General features: G+C 32.4%; 1 protein-coding gene across 7 annotated transcripts in view; it reads right to left on the minus strand.

Annotated features, from left to right (window-relative positions):
• The window catches only part of NBEA (neurobeachin), a 796,125-nt gene that overhangs the window by 327,193 nt on the left and 443,064 nt on the right, over positions 1 to 25,868 (minus strand). The gene's annotated exons all lie outside the window — the stretch shown is intronic.

Below are 25,868 nucleotides of genomic sequence, written 5' to 3' on the forward strand. Positions count from 1 at the left end.
AAACCTAAAACAGAACAAAAAATTCATATATACATATATAAAATATGATAAATTATATAAAATACATAAATATGCTAAAATTAGTATAAACTTAATGACAAGCAAGTAGATAGGAAGTAGGTGGTTAGGGAGTTGACCTAAGAATCATGTATGTACACATATACACACCCATGCTTATATAGATATAGATATAAAATGAGACAGATTCAAGTATATACATAATTAACCACACACACACACACACACACACACACACACACACTAAAATTAACAAAATGACAAACTATAGTGGATAGAGAGCTCTCCTCAGATTCAGGAATATAAGAGTTCCAATACCATCTCTAAATTAAATTAATTTTTCAATATTATAGGTAATTCTTAGATGCTAAATTTCAAAGAAAGGGCTGAACTATATCAATAAAGAGAATTTTCTTGTCTAGAAGGTCCCTATAGTTCAGCCCTGATCCCTATTCCTAATTACCAATAAAGAAAATGAAATTATCACCATGTATAACCAATAATGTATATAAAGGTTAGTAGGATGGTACAAAGGATAGAGTATCTCACCTGAAGTTGGGAAAACTCATCTTTCTTAATTCTAAACTGGTCTCAGACACTTATCAGCTGTGGGAAACTGGGTAAGTCATTTAACCCTGTTTACCTTAGTTTACTCATCTGTAAAATGAACTGGAGAAAGAAATGGCAAACAACTTGTGTCTTTACCAAAACAAATAAATAAAAAGAAAACCCAAAAGGCAACAGGAATAGTAAGAAAGGACTGAAAAATGACTGAACAATAACAACGAATGTTTACAATACTCAAATAATCTGTAGTTTCAATCAGTTTGATTTGGTTCCCTATAGCAATGCAAATTGTAACCCATTTATACTTTTCCTTCTTTGTAACTTATTCATATCTTTCCATAAGTTTGCCACAAGGAGTGGTCTTATACTAGAAAATTTTTCACTTTCTTCTGACATCATGAGGATATCTTTAGGTGTCCAAATAGCCTTCATTGATATTATTTTTGTGCAATAGCAAGAATGAATTAGCTTCTTGCATTTTGGCAGAAAGAAAAGTCCAAAAGATGTTCAGATACCTGAAATTCTTCAACAGTATATTGTAATTGATGTTCTCTATGATAGATATGATAGATAAAAAAAAATTTTCTCACTGATCCTCTCTTATTATTTTTCAGTTTAAATTCCAATTGATAAGTTCAAATCTCCCATCTTCCTAATTTTCAATAATTCTATCACCCTCCCAATTAACTGGGCTTTCAACTGGACTATATTCTTTCTCTCTCACCATATCCAATCAGTTGTCAAGTTCTGTCATTTCTAAGTTCAGAACATTTATGATTTACATCCTCTTTTTATGACACTACCATTATACTTGTGGAAGTCTTCATACCTGGAATACTGTAATACACTGATGTTTTATTTGCCTGTTTAAGAAAGTCTCTCCTTACTCCAATCCATTTTTAGACATCTATTGAACCAATCTTCCTATCTCCTCCACCCTCAACCTCTCAGTAGTTTTCTATTACTACCAGGAACCAGGCATCTAAGCTGAGTCCCTAGATTCATAAGTCACTTTCCACCTTTCGAAACTTTTTACATCTTACTCCCCTCCACATAATCTGTGATCCTTGCTTTTTTTCACATTACTTCATCTCCCAACTCTGACAGTTTCTACTGTTTTTCTCCCAAGACTAGAATGTTTTTCCTCTTAAGCTTTTCTTCCTATTAATGCCAGAGAAACTTAATCATTTCAGACTAGGGCAAGGACCATTATTTTGTTGATTAGAGTCAGGGAGGGCCAAGGTACTTTACTAAAAGTTCTTTGGCCTCATCTCAGCAGCTTGAACAATGGGATAGGAGTACAGATGAATAATTATAAAACATATTTCTTTGTCCAATATGTCCCCCACTTCACTATCTTCCCCGGTTCCCTCCAAATATCACTGGAAGTCCTACCTTCTGAAAAAAGACTTTTCTAGGCCCCTTTAACCTTAATACTTCTTAGAAACTAAGCCTATAGAATTATGAAAGGTTATAAAAAAAGTATAATCTCATTAAACAATGACAAAAAAGGAGAAAATTTAGAGCAATCTTTTGGATAAAGTCAATTGATCCAGAATATTCCAATAAAACTGGAATAACAACAAAAAAAATTAAAAATGCACAAAAAGGTTTCAAAATAAAAGGATTAAGTACATTTGGATTCTATTACAATCCTTGATGTGCAGCATCAGGAAACAGAAATGGCACTGGAAAAGCAAAACATACTTAGTTAAATGTCATAGAGCATTTACTTTAAAACCTCCAGTTACAGGGGCAGAGAGACTACAAAATTCTCAGTAATCCCAGTTCTGATTTCTGAAAAGTTCAAATTATTAGGAAGTTGTTCTTTTCATTAATCTTATATTTGAATCACTGAAATTTTTAACTCACTGTTCCTGATTCTGCTTCTGGGGATAAAGAGAACATGTCTAAATATTCCTTTTAAATAACATAGCTTCATATTCTTTAATTGTTACATACTCCAAAATTATATCTTCTAAAGTCTAAACATCTAGAATCCTTTCAACAAATCTTCTTATGGCATAATTTCAAAGTCCATCATTTTCCTGACTACCCTCTCTTAGATGCCTCTCCAGCACCAATATCTTTCTTAAAATGTAGCATCAAGAACTAAACACAACATTCCACACTCTACCTTATCAGGGCAGGGTACAAAACTACAATAAAATCCCTAGTTCTGTATATTATACCTTTCAAAATGCAACAGTCAAGATCATATTAACTTTCCAGTCTGCTATATTGCTCTCTTAAGATATATATATATATATAATATATATACATATATGCATATATACATATATGTATCTGTTGAGCCTGCAATAATAAACCATTTCCAGATAAAGTAATTATTTACTTACACTTCTTCAAAATATTATTTACATAGTTGATTTTTAGGACTCAAGTATATTGAATTTCACCTTACTAGATTTTGTCCAGTATTTTATTCTGTTAAAGTCTTTTTGAATCTAATGTTTTAACCACCACTCCCAGTGTGGGGTCACGATAAGTGTGCCATCTTTGCCTTTATTCAAGTCATTAAAAACACTGTTATATACATGAGGACCCTCAACCTCACCTCATTCCTATGACTTCCTTTTGCCTCAGAATCAAATACAAAAATCTCTTTGGTTTTCAAAGCCCTCAATACTGAGCCCATCCTACTGTTCCAATTTTTTTACACCTTATTTTTCAATTCAGGGACACTAATCAATTTCTGGCTCTTTCCTGAATATGCCACATTCTCTCTGGCTATCTCCCATACCTGGAATGCTTTCCTTCCTCTATTCTTACCTTACTGGCTTCCTTTAAGTCTCAACTAACATCTCATCTTTTACTGGAAACCTTAACTTCAATGCCTTCCCTCTGTTAATTATTTCCTAGTTAGCCTGTATATAGTTTGCTTTGAATAGATTTGCTTGTATGTTTTCTCTCCATTAACTTATCAACTCCTTCAGGTTGTCTTGCCTCCTTTTGTATCAATGCTTATACAGTTCAGTATGTGCTTAATAAACGTCTGCTGTTGTTCAGCCATTTTCAGTTGTGACCCCATTAATGATCCCAACTGGGGTTTTCTGGATAAAGATATTGGAGTTATTTGCCATTTTTTCTCCAGCTCATTTAACACTTGAGGAAACTGAGGCAAATAGTTTGCTTGCTTAGGGTTCTTACAGTCAGTGAATGTCTGAGGTCACATTTGAACTCAGGAAGAGTTTTCCTGATCAGGTCCAGCCATTTTATTTGGATTAATTTAATTGATGATTCTTTCTCCAATAATGAAAGACTTATCTCTTTTCTATCCTATAATTTCTCTATGGCTATGTTCTTTTTAACCAATTTTCCCTTTCTCTAATTAAGTTCATATTGGATGTTGCTTGTAGTTTTTTTTTAACATCAATTTTTTAATCTAGGTTCTTTGTACAACTTTTAAAGGACTCAAAAATACTTTTGTCTTTTAATATTTTAAATATAACTTGAAGATAGGGAACCCAGTAACACAGGTTCTTTAAATATGCAATATAGAATTTCTACATAGAAATCTAATAAGATGTACATAAGTAACTTTTTCAACTTACTATTATTTATATCTCAAAGTTCTACCACTTCCTCTCTCTTCTCTTCAGATGCTAAATTAATTCTACCTCTTCTTAAAACCTATTCTCTCCTATCCTACCTGGGGACCTCTTTGTGTCTCTGAATTATTATACCATATTTATTTTATAGTACTATGATCTCATTCTAATTTATATTTTTTTTTTTGTGTATATGTTATGCTTTCCCCTATCAAGTTGAAAGATCCCAGAAGCGACAGACTCAGTTCTATTTTCATTTGTGTTATCCTTAGAGCCTGGTCCAAAGATCTGCATATAGTAAATACTTAATGTTTTATAAGTTTGCTGATTGATCGAATTACTAAATGCATTTTAGTCTCAGGATTAAATTCCTGCAGTACCTATGCATATGAATCAATATTAATATTTTTAAAATATGGGAAATGGACAGTCATACTTCTCAGTATTTTACCAAGTATGTGAATTTATCAATACTAGCAGAGTAATTACTGCTGCATATGAATTGGTGGTTATAAAAGAGGTTCACAGTATAAATAATTTCAGAGGCAGTATACTGTGCTACAAAGAGAAAGAGTTGGAAACCAAAATAGGAATCTCAGCTCTTATATGTGGTTAGCTGTGCAACCATGGATAACTCAATAATCTGTCTGAAGCTATGGTTCTTCATCTGTAAATTAGAAATCACAATACACAATGTTGTTTTGAGGAAAGTGATTTGTACATATTAAAATATAATATATGTGATTTATTATTATCACAATATAGTCATCAGTAGAAGTAGTAGTAGCATTACAAAGTAAAATATTGCTTTAAAAAAATAAAACAAATTTTTTTGGGGGCGAAAAGGTTGTAGACCTAAAAATCCTGAAACCAATGCCAATTCCTTCCCAAGAGCACCTTACTCACACATATGCTGAACATATATAAATTGGTGAAATGTTTTCAGAAAACAGACTTTAATGAAACAATTTGAATCCTTAGCAACAAAAATTACTGAAGAAAAAGAACTGAGTTACAAGAATAGTACACTGAGCTAGCAGTTGAACCTTTTGTAAAAAGCATGGCTTCATTTGGACTCCTTCCCTTTGCAAAATTCAATAAACTATCATTATATTCCTTTAAAATGGTTCCATTATAAGAATTCTATAACAATGGACTAATTGCCTGAAAATTACTATAAATCAAAGCAGGAACTTTTCAAAATTAGGAGAAAAGCTCTTTTCAATTAATCGCATTGTAGATCTGTAAATTCTGAAGTAGTTGGCTATATTATATTTTATCACAATACCTCTACCATACAGTTTTCCATCTAGTGTTATTCAAATAAGTGTTTTTAAATGGGTTAATTCAGTGATAATTCACATTGAGGCACTTTATTGTTTTAAAATTCTGAATCTTGTGCAATATTTAAAAGACAAGGTTCTAGCTCTGCAAAATGTCAAAATTGCTAAAAATCAAATAAATTAAATGGACAATTTTTTAAAGTGTATAAGCAGTGTTACCCTTGAAAAAGGGGTAAAGCAACAACTATTTTAGAAAATCTTACTTTATTTTGAAGAGTTCTAAGGAAATGTTATTTTTCTAAAAAAAAAAACAGTACACCTCAACACAAAACTTGATATTATATTCACTTGAAGAAACAATGATTTCCAGAGATTCTTTAAGTAACTGAAGCTCGATAAAATTACGGGAAATGACTATATATGATCAGAATGGCTTTCATCTGCATTTTGTTAGACCAAGCATTGATTTCACTTTTCAGCTGTGAACAGCAAGAGGCCAGCTGTGGCCAAGAAGGGAGCAAATACTGAACCAGGGTCATACCGGAGGCTGAAATGTCTGAAAATTTAACACATTTAATGAATAAATACCAGTAAAATCCTCCTAGTTACAACTATTCGAACAAATACATATACACATAGCAGGTCTGACAAACTGTCAAACAATGGTGGTCTTAATTTATGACAAAATGAAACCTTTGAACTTCAGTTATGTGAATAAACAGAATTATGTGAAGGAAATAAATAAAGTGAGGAAAATATAAAATATACTGCCTTCAAGGCAGAAACAACTACATTTGGCTTGTTATTCCCAGATGTGCTAAGAGGAAATTTATGACAGCAGAGTGGAAAGCAAGATTCCCTTTGTGAAATCTTTTACATTTATTTAACTAAACACAATCATTGAAAATGACCTTTATCCAAACTCTTCACAGCTGTCTTAAAATGATCTAAAACTATTGCCAGATATTTTTTTATATAACATTACTTAACAAAAAGTCATTACCCAGGGGCCATATTACAGTACTGGCAAGTAACAACAAATCCATTTTCAACAATGTGCTACAAAATCTTAATGAAAAATTGATAACATATTGAACACCCCTATTAAAAGTCTGACAAACAAAACAAATCATCTTGTTTTTGGGGGGCTAGTAACAAACGTATGATTTTCACATTCATGACATCCTATATGTTACTTCCTGGGAAAAACAGATATTGAAAAATATCTGAGAAACCTAAGTGAGATTTTCAAAATTTAAAAATCTAAACCAAACATGTTATATTTATGCTTTGATAAGATTTCCCCCCTAATATGAAGTAAATTATTCTTGTATGGCCATAGAATTCAAAATTGCAAAGGCCTAGATAAAATAAAAAAATGATCTACAATGTACCTCAGAAATTCGTTGTCAACATAAAGGTACAAAGTTTAGACATCTATCTATGTTTTTTCCTATTTAAACAGAAAATACAGTTCAAAACCTTGATGGGTAGGTTAAAGACAACTGATAGGTTCTAAAAGATAATATATTTGTCCATTACAAATTTAAAAATGTCCTTCTCTCTTTTCATAATACAATTCTGTTTCAGTTAGCAGAAACTGGGCATACTCTGAAAAAAAAGACTCCTCTATTAAGAAGATGATTAGTTCAGTAAATCATGGCTTTCAGATAAAGATGATTACAGTATCTCCTTGATGGAAGAAGGAGAAGGGTACAGGAGGTTCATTTTACCACAAAGTAATTATGCTGAGCCAGAATGTTACCATTTATCATGGCTGAAAGATGACACTCACTGTTAGCCAAGGGAAGCTGCTGCTCAAATGCTTCCATCTAGATCAATACACATGGCATTTTTTTTTCTCCAGCAAAAAGCAATTATACAATAGAAAACTTCACAATCAATACTTGTTTGAGCTAACTTAAGATCTGCTGTTCAAGCATGAAGCTATGGCACTGTCAGCTATCAGTAAGGTCTACTACATTAAATCCAAATTAAAGCAATACATTTTTGCTCATAATTGTTAATTCTTTTTTCTAGTATTTTATTATTATTTCTTGGAAAGTAAGAAGGTATTAAATGCTAAACACTGTTCTAAAGATTATATTAAATAAACATTTTAATTACTCAACTAGACAAAATAATTGTCATCAATTAACCATAAAAATTTTTCAAAAAAGCAAAAAATAATACTTGAAAGAAAAATATCAACCCATGAGGCAAGAAATCAATTTCCTTAATTATTCAAAGCAAGTTAAAATATTTCCTTGAAGATTTCTTAATTTGTAAGTTGAGACCCTGACCTTTACCAAACTTCCAAGAGCAGAGAGAGCAGAGAGCAGAAATTTATGTTTAGGAACAAGTAAGATAACATTTTCCAAGATTATAATAAAATAAAACAAAATAAAATAAAATTTACTTAATATCTTCAGTATCTCTATGCATACATATTTGCTTTGCATGCAGAAGAAAATGTTTGAAAATGTGTAAATGTCAGGTTTGACAACTACTTTTACTAAGATAGAGCTTAGTCTTATAAACCAATCTAATATATCAGGAAAGGTTAAAGGGCACAGAAAAAATCACTCCTTCAGTGAAAAAAATTTTGACATCCAATTTTCAAGCTGATTTATCAGTGGAAAGCTAAAATGGATAGTTTGCCATTACTGGGGAGCAGTCTGTCTAAGAAAGCTGTTACAAAACCTCTCATTTTGATTTAGCCACATAGATCAATACAAACCTATACTGTTTCAATTTCTTTAAATATTGATTTTCTGATATAACCTTAGTATAAGAACATTTATCAACATACGTACTGAAAAGACATATATTTCAGAAAATTCTGTTTTATTCAACCACATATATTAAGTGATCAAGTGAAATTCAGATGTCTATTTCCTTTGCTGCTGATCATTGATTATATTTTACCAAAGATTAAAATTATTATTTACTTAAAAATTTAAGATTCTTAAAAATTCAAGACCCTTTTAGAGTCTGTAGAGGCAAGACTGCTGTCATAATAATACTGAAACATTTTAATTTCTAACATAAATATTTAAATATTTAACATGGTAAATGACATATATAATCCTAAACAAAAGTACTTTGGGGTCTTCAATATTTTTTAAGAATAAAAGGGATCCTGAAGTCAAAGTCCTGATCTATTCTAAGCCTCTAACTTTGTAAATGAGGAAAAGGAGTCTGAGAAAGATTAAGTGACTTACTAAAGGTCATAAAGATGGTAAATGACAGAGTCAGAACTGGAATATCAGAATTCAAATTCCAAATTTTCTGCTCCTTCCACTACACTAGACTTCTTAAATGCTTCTGTTATTTAATTTCTTCATCTTTAAATGGGGAATGGGGAAAATGGGGGGAATAATAGCTTTCCTACTTATTTCAAGGAGTGTTGTAAGGAAAGGGTGTTGTAAATCTTAATTGCTAGTTATTGGAATATTACCTTAATTGTTGCGGGAATTAAGTCTCAAGGTAGAGAGGATAATTTCTAACTATGGTGTTGTAAAATAATCATATAATTTTTAGTGTCATAGCAGCTTTCTAAAAATAAAATTTTTGACATTGTTAAATATTGGAAATAACATTCAAACCAAATGGGTCAGATTGTCAGAATGAGTTAGACACCAGTTAACAAAAATCACTGTCATAGAATCTTTAACTTTAACAGACATCTTTCCTGGGCCTCTGAGAGCTTACCACATTGTGTATACATGATAGACTCTGTTGTAAAAAGTAAACTCTGATCACCTACAATATTTTGTCTCACTAGAATCTTCAAAGAAATCAGAGACACAAACAAGAAGTAACTGCAAAGATCCAAACATTTTTATAAGACATGAGAAACAAACGCTATTATTTTTCTATCATTAAGGGAAACAACTGGATTTGAACTCTTAATTCCAAACCTTTGTGCCAAATAGCTGTTTTAATGTCCTTCAAATCTATCTAGTAAATTGACACAATTAACTTCCTTAATAAACTTTTAAAATATAGATTATATAAAAGTAAACTTTAAGCTCAAATTAATCAAGTTTTAGATTTTTTTCTGGGCTTGAAACTATAAAGCTAACTAGGATGGAGAAGTTTTATCAATCTGCTAGCTATTAAAAAAAAAACAAACCCAAATATATGGTTTCCGGGGGGAGAATTTAGTTAACTGTACCAGTTTTGACAGAAATTATTTGTTTGATATTTTCTGAATTAATAATTTGATTTGAAATGGATACAATATTTCAAACTGGATGTTATCCTAACTATTCTCATAATAGCTTATGCTTAAGTTTGGGGAGTCATGCAATATGTTAATCTGTTCATAAAAGCCAAAATCATTTGTGAATCACATATGTAAAACCTAGGAGAAAGTTGACAGCAAAATTCTTGAAAGAGTTATTTTTATATTATGTGATGCTGTAAGTTTTCATGGATTCCCATTTCATGGATTTCCCATTTCCCATTTCATGGTTTCTCATTTCTTTTAACATTAGTTTGATTTTTTGTTAAGCTATTAGAGCACTGAGAATATTACAAGCCAAGGAGTTAGGCACATTTGAAGATTTATTTATTCTTTTAACCACTAGGGCACCATATAAGCAGTAGAATATCCATTTAAATATGATTTTCAACTTATTGCTTAAAAAGTATTGGGATAAAGATGCTTTCCAATTTGGAATTTTACTTGATAATTAAGTTTTCTTGTTTAGCTAATACAGGCAGGTCAAATTATCCTCACTACATTTTTTTTAAAAGGTTTTTTTGCAAAGCAATGGGGTTTACTGGCTTGCCCAAGTCAGGTACTCCTGACTCCAGGACCGGTGCTCTATCCACCCCTATCCTCACTACTCTTACCTTGACCACCACCTATTCTTAGAAACTCATAGGAAATAGGCCAGTACCATATATCTAAGTCACAGGAATAGCTGTTTTCTTTAGACCATTAATCTGGATTCCCCTCTGTCTTCTGGATCACCATTTTGGGAAATGTCTGTAATGGAGATGGTCATAACAACTCCCCCTCCTGTTGCTTCTTTAGTGGTCACAACTACTGTAGATTTGGAAAAGAATGTTTTCAATAACAAAGTCCTTGGCATTATCAAACGATTCAAAGCTAGAAATAGAAATGGTTTCATCAATAAAAATAACAGTAAAGAAAATTGACTACCACTTTCCTTGCTGCTTCCCAATAAAGACAACCAGTGTTTTCCAACTGCCCTGAAGTTGAATTTGGGAATTTATATTGTCTTACTCTATTAGTATGTGAACTTTTAAAAAAATCAGTTATTTTTTTCCAATTATATGCAAAAATAGTTTTCAACATTTCTTTTTTACAAATTTTTGAGTTTCCCATTTTTCTATCACCCTCCTTTCTGTCCTCCATTTCCATGAAGAATTAGAACTAAGGAGGGAAAAACCATGAGAAAGAAAGAGAAAACAAATTTTAAAAAGTGACCATAGTATGTTTTACTCTGCATTCAGATTCAATAGTTCTTTTCTTTTTTTTGTAAGGAAATAGGGTTATGTGACATACCCAAGGTCACACAGCTAGGTAATTATTAAGTGTCTGAGGCTGGATTTGAACTCAGGTACTCATGACTCCAGGGCTGGTGCTCTATCTACTGCACCACCTAGCTCTGCCCCAGATTCAATAGCTTTTTCCTCTAGATGTGGATGACATTTTTCCATAGAAGATCTCTCAAGATTGTTCTTGACCACTTAATTGCTTGAGAGGATCTGTATTCATCCTATTTGATCCTATATTCTGCTGGTTCTGCTCACTCCATCAGTATCAGTTCATGTGAGTCTCACCAGGTTTTTCTAAAGTACCCTTCATGATTTCTTACAGAACAATAGTACTCCATAACATTCATATGCCATAACTTATTTGGTCATTTCTAAATTGATGGGCATTCCCCTCAAATTCCAATTCTTGGACACTTCAAAAAGTTGTTATATTTTTGTACATGTGGTTGTTTTTATCCTTTTTTTGTGATTTCTTTGGGATGTAGACCTACTAGTGGTATTACTAGATAAAAGGGTATGCACAATTTTATTGCCCTTTGGACATAGTTCCAAATTGCTCTCCAGAATGACTGGATCAGTTCACAACTGCACTAAAAATGCCTTAGCATCCCGATTTTTCCACATATTCTCCAAAATTGATTATTTTTCTTTTTTTTTCATTTTAGCCAATCTGTTAAATATGAGGTGGGCACCTCAGAGTTGTTTTAATTTGCTTTTCTCTAATCAATAATGATTTAGAACATTAATTTCTAATCTGAAAACTACCATTCATAACCTTTGACCATTTATCAATTGGAATATCTCTTATAGTCTTACAAATCTAACTCATTTCTCTTTTATATTTTGGAAATGAGTACTTTTCCAGAAATACTAGCTGAGAAAAACGTTTCACAGCTTTTTGCATTGCTTCCAATCTTGCTTGCATTGGTTCTGTTTGTACAAACCCTTTTTAATATAGTCCAAATTATCCATTTTACAATGTATAGTGTTCTCTATCTTTTCTTTGGTCATAAACTTCTCCCCATTCCATAGATATGACTGAGGAGTATTGCTTTTTTTTTTTTTCTAATTGGTTTATGATACCTTCAGTTCTAAATTCTGTACTCATTGGTCTAGGACTATTTTCTGTCATACAATTTTCCATTTTCTCAGCATTTTTTGTTAAACAGTGAGTTCTTATCATAGAAACTAGAGTCTTTGGGTTTTTCAAATAGTCTATTACTATCATCATTTACTACTATTTCTTTTGTACCTAATTTATTCCACTGAATCACTTTTCTATTTCATAGCCAGTACCAGATAGTTTTGATGACTGTTGCTTTAGAGTATAGTTTTAGATCTGGTGCTATATATTTTTTATTTGCATTTTCATTAAATCCTTTGATTTTCTTGAACATTTTTCCTCCAGATGATTTTTTATTATTTTTTCTAGCTCTGTAAAATAGTTTTACTAATTCTATATTTCCCTCCATTCTATTTTTTTCCCGTTTGTATTTTTTCCCTCTCCTTTCCCCTTATATCTCCTCACCAGCTTCTGACTGCTGCCTCCTCAGTCTTCACTTTCAAGTATGATAAATATCTAAACCCAACTGGGAATGCAATTCCCTCTTAGGGAAATATATGTATGTATACATATATATGAGTATATTTCTTATATTCATATACATATATTTATATAAAAGATTGACTCAGTGTTCACACTCTCCTCTACTATAATATGTCTTTTGTGCCTTTTATGGTTTTTTTAAGGCTTTTTTAGCAAGGCTAACGGGGTTAAGTAGCTTGCCCAAGGCCACACAGCTAGGTAATTATTAAGTGTCTGAGACCGGATTTGAACCCAGGTACTCCTGACTCCAAGGCCGGTGCTTTATCCACTACACCACCTAGCCGCCCCCTTTTGTGCCTTTTAATACTTAATACTTTAATACTTTTAATACTTTAATACAAGTTACTTAACCCTGATTGCCTTGCATCCAGGGTCATCTCCAGTCATCCTGATTCATAAATGGCCACTGGACTCAGATGGCTCTGGAGGAGAAAGTGAGGCTGGTGACTTAGCACAGCACCCCTGCACTCAAATCTAATTCATGTGCTTGTCAAGGCATCACCTTGCTAATGTCATGGAGTTCTTAGAGAATGAAGGATAATAATCTCAGAGGGCAGGGGGTTGTAAAGCCAGAATAAGTACTGATAAGGAAAGGTGTCCTTGAGATAGGATTTGATCTAAGTCTTGAAAGAAATCAGGAAAGCCAGAATGAATAGGCAAGAGAATTTTGAGAATGGGAGAGAGTCAATGAAAAGGCAAGGAGTTGGCAGATGAGTTGTATTATAATAGAAACAAGTAGATGCAGCTAAGTGGCAAAGTGGATAGAGCAATGGCCCTGGAGTCAGGAGGACCTGAGTTCAAATCCAGAGTGTGTGGAAAGGGGCAAAGTGTGTTAAGGAGACTAAAAATGCAGAGGGGCTAAATTGTGAAGTACTTTGAAAAACAAACACAGATTTTATAATTGATCCTGGAGTTAATAAGAAGTCATTGGAGTATACTGAGTGTGTGTATGTGTTGGCAGGAAGGGGATCTGATATGATCAATCCTGTACTATATGAAGATCACTTTGGTAGCTTAGTGAAAGATGGACTGGAAGTATAAGAGAGATTTGAGGCAAGGAGACTAGCCAGAAGGCTACTAAAATAGTCAAGTGTGAAATATTGGAAGTTTAGGATATAAATTGTGTTTGGAGAAGAAAAAAGATGTTTCAAAGGTAAAAAGGTCAGGACATGGCAAGCTTAGATATGTAAGGAAAGGCACCTAGGTGGCACAATGGATAGAGCACTGGTCTTGGATTCAGGAGGACAGGAGTTCAAATCCAGCCCACCACACTTGCAACTTGCTAGTTGTGTGACTACAGGCAAGTCACTTGGCCTTGAGTGCCCCATATCCAGGGTCATCTCCAGTTATCTTGATTCATATCTGGCCACTGGATCCAGATGACTCTGGAGGAGAAAGTGAGGATGGTGACTTACTACAACACCCTCTCACTCAAATCCAATTCATGTGCTTGTCATGGCATCACCTTCCTGATGCTGTGGTCTTCTTTGAAAATGAAGGACAAACATTATTAAATATATGAGGTGAGACTGAAGAATCAAGGAAGATAATGATATTGTCATACTGAATGATTAATAAGATGCTGATGCCATTCACAAGTTATAATGTGGAAGAAGGAAAGACCTGAAAGAAAAGAAAAGCTCTATTTTGGAGATAGTGAATTTAAGATATTTATGGATAGCTCTGGATCTGGGACAAAAATCAGTTGATCACACAGAAATGGTGGTCAGGAGAGAAGTTAGGGTTGAATAAATTTGACTGAGAATCATCTGCACAGACTGAATAATTTGAATCCCTGGAAACTGATGAGATTACCAAGAGATTATAATATAAATCTATATCAAATAACTTCAAAATGTACGAATTATCTGAGGATCAGTCTCCCGAAACAAAGTATTTAGATAGATTAAATTAGAAAATTTTCCATAACCAACATCTCACACCTTATACCAAGATAAGGGTGAAATGAGTGCAGAATTTAGACATTAAATGTAGTATTATAAATTAATTAGGTACATGGTTGGTGAAGCTCTGAACTCATCCAAACTTTCTGGAGCAGTTTGGAATTGCACCCAAAGGGCAACAAAAAATGTGCATACCCTTTGATCCAGCAATACCACTACTGGATCTATACCCTGAAGAGATGATGAAAAAGGGTAAAAACATCACTTGTACAAAAATATTCATAGCAGCCCTGTTTGTGGTGGCAAAGAATTGGAAATTGAGTGAATGTCCTAACAAACTGGTTAAATGTATGCCATTAGAAACCTATTAGAAACCAGGAGGGTTGGGAATTGAGGGAAGCATGGGAGGATTTGTATGAACTGATGCTGAGTGAGATGAGCAAAACCAGAAAACATTGTACACCCTGACAGCAACATGGGGGGTGATGATCAACCTTGATGAACTTGCTCATTACATCAGTGCAATAATCAGGCACAATTTTGGGGTGTCTGTGATGTAGAATACCATCTGTATCCACAGAAAGAATCGTGGAGTTTGAAGAAAGACCAAAGACTATTACCTTTAACTTAGCACAAAATACCTGTTATCTTTTTATGTAATTTTGTTATCTCTTATACTTTATTTTTCTTCTTGAAGGATACGATTTATCTCTCATCACATTCTCCCCATTCTGTTACAATCCATTTTTCACATCAGTGCAATACTCAGGAACAATTCTGGGCTATCTGTGATGGAGAATACCATCTGTATCCAGAGAAAGAATTGTGGAGTTTAAACAAAGACCAAAGACTATTAACTTTAACTTAGAAAAAAATACTGTTCTCTTTTCATGTAATTTTGTTATTTGTTATACTTTATTTTTCTTCATTAAGGATATGATTTCTCTCATCACATTCAACTAAGATTAATGTATACCATGGAAACAATGTAAAGGCTAACAGACTGCCTTCTGTGGGGGTGAGGGGAGGGAAACAAGATTAAGGGAAAGTTGTAAATCTCAAAATAAGTAAAATCTTTCTTGAATGGAAAAAAATTTTAAAAAAGTTAATTGGGAGAAAAAGGAATATTTTGCCTATCAGATCTATCTTTATGACCAAAGACAACATAGAAAACATTATAAAAAACAAATTGGATAATTTTGATTACATTAATCAAAAAGTTTTTGCACAAACAAAACCACTGCAACCAAGGAATATAGTAAGTTGGGAAATAATTTTTTACAACTGGTATTTCTGACAAAGGACTCATTTCTAAGATATATAGAGAACTGAGTCAAATTTATATTAAAAAAGTCATTCTCCAATTGATAAATGACCAAGAAATATGGAAAGGCAATTCTCAGACAAAGCAATCAAAGTTATCTATAGTCACATGAAAAATTGTTCTAAATCATTATTGATTAGAAAAATGCAAATTAAAACATCTGTGCTTCATACCTATCAGACTGGTCAATATGACTAGAAAGGAAGATAATCAGTACTGGAGATATTATGAGAACTGGGACATTATAACATCATCATTGGTAGAGTTATGAAGTGATATATACATATATACACACACACACACACACACACACACACACACACACACACACACACACATATATATGCTTTGATCCAGCAATATCACTACTAAGTCTGTGTCCTGAAGAGGATGCCCTTCAATTTGGGAATGATTGAACAAATTGTGGTAAATAAATTTGATGGAACACTATAATTCTATAATAAATCATGAGGGAAGAGATTTCAGAAAATCCTGTAAAGACTTGCATGAATTGATGCAGAATAGAAATGAGCAGAATCAGAAGAACATTATACAAACTGAGAACATATGGTGATGATCAATTATAATGGTCTTGTTCATTTCAGCAGTATATTAATCAAAGATAATTTTAAAAGACTTGTGATGGAAAAGATCATCTATATCCAAGTAAGGAATAGTGGAGTTTGAACAAAGACCAAAGTTTATCATCTTCAATTTTTAAAAGTTGTCTTATGCACTGTATCTTTTTTTCCTCTCTCTAATGTTTTCTTTTTTCCTTTTGGATTTGATTCTTCTCTCACAAAATGATCACTATGGATATATATGTTTAGCATGATTATAAATGTAGAGCCCATTTATTAGATTGCTTTTTTTTTCAGGGGAAGGGGGAAGTCAGGGAGAGAGAGAGAAAAATGTAAAACTCAAAATGCTACAAAAAATAACTGGTCAAAACTACCAATTGGAAAATCAAACAAATGAAATTTTTTTTTAAAAAAATGCTCCAAAAAGAAATAAAGGAAAAATTAAGTATATGGAGAAATATACAATATTCATGCTTATTCAGGGCTGTGTCAATATAATAAAAACAAAAATACTTCTAAAGTTAATTTATAATATTCTTGTGACACCAATCAAATTACTAAGGAAATACTTTATAGAACAAAACAGAATAATGATAAAATTCATTTGAAAAATAAAAAGTTCTAGAATATCAGAGGAAATAATAAAAAGAGGTAGGGACAAAGAGGGAAAGAGAACTTTCAGCTCTCCACCCCTAAAGCAGCAATCATGAAAAATATCCGGTATTAGTTAAAAATAGAGAGGTACTTCAGTGGAATACATTAGACAAGAGAAAAATCAGAAACAATAGGGCTATTTAGTAATTCAATGTTCAATGAACTATTTTTGGGGAAAGAACACTTCTGGGAAAACTAGAAAATAGTCTGGAGGAAATTAGGCTAAGACCAACACCCTACCTCATATTCCATAATATATTCTAAATGGACACGTGATTTTAATATGAAATATCATACTACAAAAACTTATTAAGCACCAACCATATGCCAGACACTGTGATCTTTACTGGCTGTAGAGTATACTGTTCAGGTTTCACAGGCATACAATAATGAGGTCAGTGTAATGGCTCTGTAAACTGTAGTCAGTCTAATACCTCCTTTCCCCACCCTTTACTGAGTTAGTTTTGGTAATACAGGTGTCAATCTCATTATCAATTTGAATCTCCCAGAAAGTGCACTGCCAAGGTAAGTAAACTTACTCATGGTATTCAAAAGTGATAGTCTTACATATGGATGGTGTGGTGCTAGCTGATGGAGCACTGTGTTTTTTGTTTTTTGTTTTTTTGGTATTAATTGTTAGGCAAAAATTAGCACAAGCAGCAGAGAATCAATCCATACATTGTTGCATATCAGCTTCAGAGGCTGCATTAGGTGCACAATCATCTGCAAACAAAAATTCATGCACCAACACTCCTTCTACTTTGGTCTTGGCTTGTAGCCTTTTCAAGCTTAAGGATTTTGCATCTGTGCAGTAGCTGACCTTGATGCTGTATGCCTCCTTACTGTCAGCATGGCTGAAAACATCATGCTAAAAAGTATGGGAGCAAGCATACAGTCTGTATCACTCCACTGGAGACTTGGAAAGCATAAAGAACATCATTCATTATCCAGAACCAGGCAAGCAGGCTGGCGTGAAATTGATGTACAATACTGATGACCTTCTCTAGGTAACCAAATCTATACACATATATCCCTGTCTAGAAGTTTTAACATGGCTGGTTATTTGAAAAAATGCTTATGGAAGGTATCTCAATATGATATGCTTAATCTAGAATAATTAGTTTCTTGGAGGTTGAGGGGGATGCAAAAAGGTAACAGGTAAGTTATATATTTGCAGAAGGCAAGGCAATTGTTGTGACATTAATAATGAGAAATGGCAATGAAAAGATCCTCAAGTAGTTTTGTTTTCTTTTCTGAGAGAATTGGAAAGAAAGGGATAATGGAAGTGTTAGAAGAAAACATAAAGATTTCCGAAAGAAGAAGTTGATGGTTTTGAAGACAGCTATGCAATGACAATTACACAATATTACTTTTTTTTTTAGGTTTTTGCAAGGCAAATGGCGTTAAGTGGCTTGCCCAAGGCCACACAGCTAGGTAATTAGTAAGTGTCTGAGACTGGATTTGAACCCAGGTACTCCTGACTCCAGGGCTGGTGCTTTATCTACTACACCACCTAGCTGCCAGCCCTTATTACTAACTTTTTTCAACCAAATTGAAGAATTACATAAGTGAAAAGTAAGCACCTTTTGGAAAAAATCTAAGTATGCCTGATTCAGATGTGAAAAAGAAAAAGATACAATCTGTTGGTAGCTAATCAAGCTAATCAATACTTAGCAAAATTATACTTATAAACAAAAATGTCAGATGAAAAAATTTTGAACCGTTTAACATTTTGGAATGAAAGTGTCTTCTAACATGACTAAGTATATATATTTTTTAAATTTAGCCTAACAATTACTTTCTTTCAACTTTTTTAAACAAAAAGTTTCACATACTCAATGGTGAAAATGTTTACTGATTCACTAAATAGCATAATTAATTTTAGCTACATTAAAAAATGCAGCAAAAAAAACGCTTGAAAAAATCATGCAATTAATTACTACAGCATTTTGGCAATATTCAAACATAATAGTGACATGAATGAACAAATATCAGACAGACATTCCATAATGATTCATATTTTATAATATCCCACATTAATGGAAAATTTACTGTAGCACTGAATGATAGTGAACTGCTCAGCTGCTGCAGGAAACCTTTAGATTAAGGAAATTAAGTATCTTTTGATACTAATTTCTTACTAAATTTTGCATTTTTTTCCTCTTTAAATACCCTAGCTTTTATTCAAGGTAGACTTCCCTGATCTTAGCTAAACAACAACTCCAAAATAAATTTTTAAAAAGTTATTTTCTCAAGTATCCAAGTAATATGAATAGCATACTTATTAGTTATGTTAGCTTTACTAATTCTTCTAGGAAAAAAAGAATTAAAATATTAAGCTGGCACGAAACTATCAATTAAGATTTCTTATAACTAAAAGTAAATCACTGTGGAAATGACATATATACACATATGTGTATTTATACACACAAACATACATATATATGATATACATAGGACTTGAAGGAAGCACTATTAGTGTTTTCTGAATTATTTTTTCTTTTCTGAGTAAAAGGAAACATATAGATAACTTAATTTTTACCAACTAAAGTTCACTTCACTTGAATAAATTACATCAGACATTCTAGCATCAACACTGATATTATGTACATGGCTTTTGCTATTTTTATCTGGAAACATTACAATCTGCTGCCTGTCTAAATGTGCTACTAATGAGTCATGATATTAGATGATTTGTATCATTTTAAAATAAAAACATTAGTGAAAATGTTTTCTGTGTTGTATAAGTAAAAAATGAATGAGGTGCTAAATCTCTATGATGCAAGAATGATTCATTTAAGGTAGGGGAGGAATTTTAAAGAAAAAAGTTTATTTTTATTTTATCTGACAAAATTTATTGGAAAAATGAGTTTTCCCATATCTTTTCTTTAACTGAATGCCTTGACAAAAATTTAAAAAAAATTTTTTATTTAAGACAGTGGGATTAAATGACCTACCCAAGGTCACACAGCCAGGTTTTTATTGAGTGTCTGGGGCTGGATTTGAACTCAGGTCCTTCTGATTTCAGGGCCAGGCTCTAGCCACTGCTCCACCTAGCTGCCCCCCCCCCGGCAAATTTGTTAAGCAAATTTATCTAATAAATATATTTTGAACATCTTTGAATTTTTATTTTATTCAAGACTCACTTTGATCTCTATCTCATTTAAACATTAAAATCATACTTCTAATGTACAGAGGATTTATGGGAAGACAACTGGGGAAGGGCTGAACAAGTTGTGGTTTATGAATGCAATAGAATATTACTCTTCTATAAAAAATGATGAGCAAATTTTAGAAAAACCCAGAAAGACTTACATGAAAACACTTAGACACTTACTGGTGCTATGTGAAGTGAGCAGAACCAGGAGAACATTGTACACAGTAGTAGCAACCTTGTGTGACTATCAACTATGATAAGACTTAGCTTTTCTCAACAATATAGTGATCAAAGACAATTCAAAAGACCTGAGATGTAAAATGCCATCCACAGCCAAGAACTGAATGCAGATCAAAGCATACTATTTTCACTTTTTAAATTAGGGTTTTCTGTTTTTTTCTTTCTTTGTTTTTTCTTTCCTTTTGAACACAATACGACTAATATGGAACTATGTGTGTGATTGTGTACATATAACCTATATCAGATTTACTTGTAATCTTAAAGTAGGGGAGAGAAGGATAGGTGGTGAACACTTAACTAAAATAAAATGTTGAAAAATATCTTTATATATAATTGGAAAAATAAATAAAATTAAAAAATAAAATACAAAAAAGTAGAGGAGTTACCTTATTATAGGAATATAATATAATAAGGTCAAATAAATTTTTTATCTATTATTTATTATTTTATCTATTATTTCAAAATAATTCAGCCAGAAATTTGAAAATAGATTGAATGAGGTATCAAAACCAATGAGAAGTCCTCACAGAATATTATTATAGGAGAAGGGAGTGCCATTACATGATACCAAAGGCCAATCTGTTGTACTTAATAGGAGAAAAATAAGGTAGTCATTTAAAAATGAAAATAACAATTTAATTTCAAAATTTGCAATTCTAGTCTTTTGAAATTTGAGTTGGCTATTTTAGTTTTGTAATATGAGAAATTTGTACAATATGAAGAAGAGAATAGTCACCAGAGAAAGTTGAGAAGAGATTTAAGGAATATTAGGAATGGAGGAATATTGTAAATATTAAAGATAGTCTTATACTTGTTTCAAGTTTATTTGAGTATGGCAGCTAGGTGGCACGGTGGATACAGCACTGGCCTTGGATTCAGGAGGGCGAGTGTTCCAATTGGGTTTCATACACTTGCCACTTACTGTGTTGGCCTTGGGCAGGTCACTTGACTCTGCTCTGTATTGATGGCCATCTCCAGTTGTCCTGATTCATATCAGACCACTGGACCCAGGTGGCCCTGGAGGAGAAAGTGAGGCTGGTGACTTAGCACAGCATCCTTTCCACACAAATTCAATTCATGTGCTTGTCATGGCATCACCTCCTTGATGTCACGGACTTCTTTGAGAATGAAGGACAAACATTATGATGATTATGATGATGCTGATGCTGGCTTTGACTTAGAAACTGAACAGAATTTTTTCCAATTCAGTTCAAATAGACACACATTTTTATTAAGCAACTACTATGTGGCTGATGTCAGGAATATAAAACTCAATAATCCTTGTTCTCCAAGAGCTTACATTTACTAAAAATTCACAGAACCATAACTGAGTTATATATTACCTTTAGATTCCCAAATAAGTACAAAGAAGATAGCATTAAGGTACCTTCTATCTGAAAAAGGATGGAAATCTCAAGGTTTGAGACATTTACTACCAGACAGCAAAAGTGATACTAAGGAGGTCTCTCACTCTATAACAACTTATTCTCACATAAATGGTTAAACAGTGAAAAACATGTTTAATCTTACAATGTCAACTAGAAATGTACCTCTTGAATTGGCTCTTTGCTCTGCTTATCACCTATGACAAAGGTGTATTAACAAAAGCTAGGTGGACAATGAAAAGCAAAGTGCACTAACCGGTTTTCTCAAAAAAGTCCCTTACTCTCTTGGAGACAACTGGTCTATAAGGTACTATCCATTTGAGATTTCATTTTGGAATTTTTTCTTTAAACTTCAAAATTTCTTTCTTGAAATGGCTGTTACATTTAATTTCATATAATTTAAGAAATAACAGGAATTATCATTTGATGCTCAAAGGGCATAAAATGCTATTTCATGTAATATCCTATTCTCTACATCTCTATCTATAGAATGCTTTGACTGCAATTTGGTACACTGAATGATGATTGCAGAATGGAGCTGTGTTTATTTTCAGAGAAAACAGTTTGTGTTCTAACCATGTACACATGGAGACATAATAATTTGCAGCTTTCAGATAAATTATGAGTCACATTTTTATGATCTATCTTGACTGAAAAAGCTGTTAAGATGGAAGAAATTATTTTTCTCATTCCATAGTTGCCCAAACCTGAAGTAGCTATTTATTTACTAGCACATATCAACCTTTGTATACAAAAGCATTTTTTGTCATTTATCTCAATGCTAGTGCTCTAAGGTTAAATCAGTAAAGATGACTGAATTTGATTGACTGGAGACACATCTTACTAGTATTGGTTTTCTTTTCTGACAGGTAACAGTGTCTTTAATTCCTTAGCTTTCTGTCTCAGTAGTTTAACAAGAACTTGCTAATATCATTGAAGGTGCTTTAAAAGTGCTCACATTTTCCCCCTGAATATCTTTAAATTTCTATTTCCTCCTTTTCTTAAAGAAAACATATTCTGACCAAAAAAAAGAACTATTTAAAATTTTAGCCTTAATTTTTTCCAAAGTAACAAAATATAACAAAGAAGCATCACAATATATGGATAAGAAAGGCAGTTCAAGCTTCATTATCCCACTTCTTAATATTGACTGGCTAGGTGTATGTGATAGTCACTTGACCTCTCATTGCTTTAGGTAACTCTGAGATAATAAATTACAGAGAAGCAGTCTAACACTGGCAGAGGGAATTTCCTCATCCTGGGAATTTACACAAATGAAATCACAGATAGTATTACTAACCCTATTTTATGTTACCTAGAGAAAAAAAATACTTCATCAACTTAAATTTAGCTCAAAGAATTTTTTTTCTCATTGGGAAAACAGTGTAAGATAAATTCAACTTCTTTTCATCATAGAGATAAGCAGATATGGGGTCATGAAGAGTAGGAATTGATGGAAACTATTTATTTTTGTTTTTTTTCAAGGCAACGGGGTTAAGTGACTTGCCCAAGGTCATACAGTTAAGTAATAATGAAGTGACTGATGCCAAATTTGAAATCAGGTCCTCCTGACTCCAGGACTAGTGCTCTATCCATTGTGCCACCTAATTGCCCCTGACGAAGACTATTCAACAACAATAATAAGCAGTAATGAATGAATGATTTGCCCAGAGAGTGATAACATTTTAGAAAAGCTAGTATACTAAATATATTGAGCAGATTCATCAGAATTAAAATGTCTTGATTTCTTCTAATAACCTCAATTTAAATACGTAAGAAAATAAGATAAATTAAAATAGCTTTGTAATTATTCATGAAGTCAAAAGCCAAATATGGAAGGAACATCTTATGTTGATGGAAAATTAATGAGTTTTTACAGAAATGTGATTATGAATGCAATGGAATATTACTCTTCTATAAAAAAATGATGAGCAAATTAAATTTCAGAAAAACCCAGAAAGACTACTTCTAAACGAACATTAAAATAAAGAATAATGAAAAGGTACTACAAATGTTCTCAAAGTGTAATAATAACAACAATAATTAATAATAATAATGTTTTCACAACCATATTCCTGGTTAAAAAAAACTAATTTCTATAAAAAGGTGACTGGCAAAGGTGACTACAAAGTAAAGGCTGAGTACTCTCAAGTATTTTATATTGTCTGAAGTTATTTTAAAATGGGATTTCTCTTTCTAGCTCTTGCTGCTGCTGTATCTTGCTAGTAATATATGTGGGTTTATTTTATATCCTGCAACTTTACTATAGTTGCTAACTGTTCTTAGTAGTTTTTTAGATAAATTTTTTAGGGTTCTCTATGTATACCATCATGTCATCTGCAAAGAATGATAGTTTTGTTTCTTCCTTACCAATTCTAATTCCTTCAATTTATTTTTCTTTCCTAATTGTTGAAGCTAACATTTCTAATACAGTATTGAATAATGGTGGTGATAATGGGCATCCTATTGGGAATGCCTCTAGTTCATCCCCATTGCATATAATGCTTGTAGATGATTTCAGATAGATATTGCTTTTCATTATAAGGAACAATCCATTTAGGTTCTCTACTGTTTTTAGTAGGAATGGGTGCTGTATTTTGTCAAAGGCTTTTTCAGTATCTATTGAGATAATCATGATTTCTGTTAGGTTTGTTACAGATAGAATCAATTTTACTGACACAGTTTCCCTAATACCAACCTTGCATTCTTAGTGTAAATCCTGCTTGGACATTGTATATTATCCTAGTGATAATCTGCTAGAATGGCTTTCCTAAGAGTTTAAGATTTTGCATTCATATGCATTAGAGAAATTAGTCTATAATTTTCTTTTTCTGTTTTTGACTTTTCCTAGCTTAGGTACACATTGGGGTCATGGGAGGAGTTAGGCAGAGTTCTGTCTTCAACTATTTTTCCAAACAGTTTATATAGAATTGGAACCAAATGTTTCCTAAATGTTTGATAGAATTCACTTGTAAATCCATCTGGCCCTGGAGATTTTTTCTTAGGGAGTTCATTGATGTCTTGTTGAATTTCTTTTTCTGAGATCTTTAGGTATTTAATTTCCTCTTCATTTAACTTGGGCAACTTACAATTTCGTAAATATTCATCCATTTCAGTTAGATTATCAAATTTATTGGCATACAATTGGGAAAAATAAATTCTGAATTATTACTTTAATTTCCTCCTCATTGGTGGTAAGGTCATCTTTTTCATTTATGATGATGATGATAATAATAATAATTTGATTTTCTTCTTTTTTTAAAATAAATTAACCAAAGGTTTATCTATTTTATTGACTTTTTTCATAAAACCAACTCTTGGCTTTATTAATTAGTTCAATAGATTTCTTTTTTGATTTTATTAATTTTTTCTTTAATTTTTAGAGTTTCTAATTCGGTAATTAGTTGGGGTTTATAACTTGTTCTTTCTCTAATTTTTAAGTTGCATGCTTAATTGATTTCCTCTTTCTCTATTTTATTCATTTAGAGATACATATATTTAGAAATATAATATATCCTCTAATAACTTCTTTGGCTATAACCCATAAGTTTTGGTATGTTGTCTCATTACTGTCATTTAGGATGAAATCATTAATTCCATCTATAATTTGTTGTTTGGTCCACTCATTCTTTAAAATGAGGTTATTTAATTTCCAATTAGTTTTAGGTCTATCTCTTCATGGTCCATTACTGCATGTGATTTTTATTGCATTATGGTCTGAAAAACAAGTATTCACTATTTCTGCCTTTCTGCATTTATGAGGTTTTTATGCCTTAGTATACGATCAATTTTTGTGTAGGTGCTATGTACTGCAGAAAAAAAGGTATATTCCTTTCTATCCTCATTCCATTTTCTCCTAAGGTCTATCATGTCTAGGTTTTATAACATTTTATTTACCTTCTTAACTTCCTTCTTGCATATTTTATGGTTAGAGTTATCTAATTCTGTGGAAGGGAGGTTGAAGTCTCACACAAGTTGAGTTTTGCTGTCTATGTCTTCCTATGACTCATTCAGCTTCTCCTCTAATAATTTAGATGCTATA

The sequence above is a fragment of the Macrotis lagotis genome, chromosome 1, assembly GCF_037893015.1.
Source record: "Macrotis lagotis isolate mMagLag1 chromosome 1, bilby.v1.9.chrom.fasta, whole genome shotgun sequence".
NCBI classification, from domain to species: Eukaryota; Metazoa; Chordata; class Mammalia; order Peramelemorphia; family Peramelidae; genus Macrotis; species Macrotis lagotis.